This window comes from Siphateles boraxobius, unplaced genomic scaffold, assembly GCF_051911475.1.
Source record: "Siphateles boraxobius isolate OS27281-9 unplaced genomic scaffold, OSU_SipBor_1 6, whole genome shotgun sequence".
Taxonomy (NCBI): Eukaryota; Metazoa; Chordata; class Actinopteri; order Cypriniformes; family Leuciscidae; genus Siphateles; species Siphateles boraxobius.
Window position 1 is genome coordinate 1,602,133 of NW_027509186.1, and position 2,738 is coordinate 1,604,870.

Here is a 2,738-nt window from a genome sequence, read left to right on the forward strand (position 1 = left end):
GAAATTTCTTGGAATGAAATGTCATGGGTTTGGGGGCATGGGGTGGAGTGTCATGACACAAGATTCAAGGAATGTCATGTAAAAAATTACATTAGCATTAACAAGACATGCCATTAGAATGAAAGAATGATATAAGCCTTAACAAAACATTGTAACAACACTGACACATATGACATGAATATGAGAGTAATACTATTACTGCATTTGTTCAACATTAGTCTTAAAAAAACACTGGATTTCAATTACAGTGCATATGAAGAAATGGACAAAGGCATAAAAGGGAATACAGAAAGCAGCTCCTTTATTTACACGGTCCCGTGTATCAAAAAGCACCTTTCTGCCCCGTGTGAGGCTCGAACTCACGACCTTCAGATTATGAGACTGACGCACTGCCTAACTGCGCCAACGAGGCATGTGCTCTGACTCGGGTAAGCGGTGAAGCCCTAGATTCTAGATCATCTGCCATTCCGTGTAGGTGCAAAAATGCTGCTCACCAGTGGCCGTCATGTCAGGATGGCCGAGCGGTCTAAGGCGCTGCGTTCAGGTCGCAGTCTCCCCTGGAGGCGTGGGTTCGAATCCCACTTCTGACAAACCTAACCTTTGGCTGCGGGCCCAAGCTAGAGTCTTTAACCCTCTGGCAAGTTTATCAAGAAATGCAGTAATGTTGACAAAGCACTGCAAATCAGTTCATGCTAGAATAAACCAAACATTAAAGTAACACTGACCTGCAGTACATGACCTTTAAAGTAACACTTTAGTGCAATGTATGGGATTCTATGGCACTTGGAATTTCAAGTCATGACATTTCAGAAAAAATGGACATGTTGATTGAATCGGATTCAACTGAATTTCACGAAATAACATGTTGTGATGTTTACCGGAAGAAGATGCAGTAGAATTTCATGGCAAGGATTCTTGGAAATTTCTTGGAATGAAATGTCATGGGTTTGGGGGCATGGGGTGGAGTGTCATGACACAAGATTCAAGGAATGTCATGTAAAAAATTACATTAGCATTAACAAGACATGCCATTAGAATGAAAGAATGATATAAGCCTTAACAAAACATTGTAACAACACTGACACATATGACATGAATATGAGAGTAATACTATTACTGCATTTGTTCAACATTAGTCTTAAAAAAACACTGGATTTCAATTACAGTGCATATGAAGAAATGGACAAAGGCATAAAAGGGAATACGGAAAGCAGCTCCTTTATTTACACGGTCCCGTGTATCAAAAAGCACCATTCTGCCCCGTGTGAGGCTCGAACTCACGACCTTCAGATTATGAGACTGACGCGCTGCCTAACTGCGCCAACGAGGCATGTGCTCTGACTCGGGTAAGCGGTGAAGCTCTAGATTCTAGATCATCTGCCATTCCGTGTAGGTGCAAAAATGCTGCTCACCAGTGGCCGTCATGTCAGGATGGCCGAGGGGTCTAAGGCGCTGCGTTCAGGTCGCAGTCTCCCCTGGAGGCGTGGGTTCGAATCCCACTTCTGACAAACCTAACCTTTGGCTGCGGGCCCAAGCTAGAGTCTTTAACCCTCTGGCAAGTTTATCAAGAAATGCAGTAATGTTGACAAAGCACTGCAAATCAGTTCATGCTAGAATAAACCAAACATTAAAGTAACACTGACCTGCAGTACATGACCTTTAAAGTAACACTTTAGTGCAATGTATGGGATTCTATGGCACTTGGAATTTCAAGTCATGACATTTCAGAAAAAATGGACATGTTGATTGAATCGGATTCAACTGAATTTCACGAAATAACATGTTGTGATGTTTACCGGAAGAAGATGCAGTAGAATTTCATGGCAAGGACTCTTGGAAATTTCTTGGAATGAAATGTCATGGGTTTGGGGGCATGGGGTGGAGTGTCATGACACAAGATTCAAGGAATGTCATGTAAAAAATTACATTAGCATTAACAAGACATGCCATTAGAATGAAAGAATGATATAAGCCTTAACAAAACATTGTAACAACACTGACACATATGACATGAATATGAGAGTAATACTATTACTGCATTTGTTCAACATTAGTCTTAAAAAAACACTGGATTTCAATTACAGTGCATATGAAGAAATGGACAAAGGCATAAAAGGGAATACAGAAAGCAGCTCCTTTATTTACACGGTCCCGTGTATCAAAAAGCACCATTCTGCCCCGTGTGAGGCTCGAACTCACGACCTTCAGATTATGAGACTGACGCGCTGCCTAACTGCGCCAACGAGGCATGTTCTCTGACTCGGGTAAGCGGTGAAGGCCTAGATTCAAAAATGCTGCTCACCACTGGCCGTCATGTCAGGATGGCCGAGCGGTCTAAGGCGCTGCGTTCAAGCTGGGGAACAATAGTCCAACAAAGGTGGGGAAGAAGGGAAGAAAAGGGGGAAGGAAGAAAAAGAGAGGGGGAAGAAGAGAAAGAAAAAACGAAGAAAAGAAAGGCTGAAATTTGATGTTCAAAGATATGCCTTCATTAGCATAGATCTTATGATACATTTTCCGGTTTCTTCGTGTGTGAAAATCACGCATTTATATCACACTGTTTTCTATTTCAGGTGTGCACCAAGTTTGTTCCCGTTTTAATAAAATATACATATTTAATTTGTTTGTTGTGTTTTTTGATATTCTATCATGAAAAATAATGTTATTTGCATTATTATGCAATGAACAAAGATGCAAATCATTAATTAGTAACTTATATGCTGTAAAATGTTTCACAAGAA

At 40.9% G+C, this 2,738-nt stretch overlaps 5 non-coding genes across 5 annotated transcripts; 2 read left to right on the forward strand and 3 right to left on the reverse strand.

The window, feature by feature from the left end:
• Nucleotides 1–338: 338 nt before the first annotated feature.
• On the reverse strand, nt 339–412 carry trnam-cau (transfer RNA methionine (anticodon CAU)). The gene has a single exon. It is a non-coding gene; the product is annotated as a tRNA-Met (tRNA).
• Nucleotides 413–507: 95 nt separating this feature from the next.
• Nucleotides 508–590, forward strand: trnal-cag (transfer RNA leucine (anticodon CAG)). Its single transcript has one exon. It is a non-coding gene; the product is annotated as a tRNA-Leu (tRNA).
• A 666-nt stretch (nt 591–1,256) lies between these two features.
• On the reverse strand, nt 1,257–1,330 carry trnam-cau (transfer RNA methionine (anticodon CAU)). The gene has a single exon. It is a non-coding gene; the product is annotated as a tRNA-Met (tRNA).
• A 95-nt stretch (nt 1,331–1,425) lies between these two features.
• trnal-cag (transfer RNA leucine (anticodon CAG)) lies at nt 1,426–1,508 on the forward strand. The gene has a single exon. It is a non-coding gene; the product is annotated as a tRNA-Leu (tRNA).
• Nucleotides 1,509–2,174: 666 nt separating this feature from the next.
• trnam-cau (transfer RNA methionine (anticodon CAU)) lies at nt 2,175–2,248 on the reverse strand. The gene has a single exon. It is a non-coding gene; the product is annotated as a tRNA-Met (tRNA).
• Between the last annotated feature and the right edge of the window lie 490 nt (nt 2,249–2,738).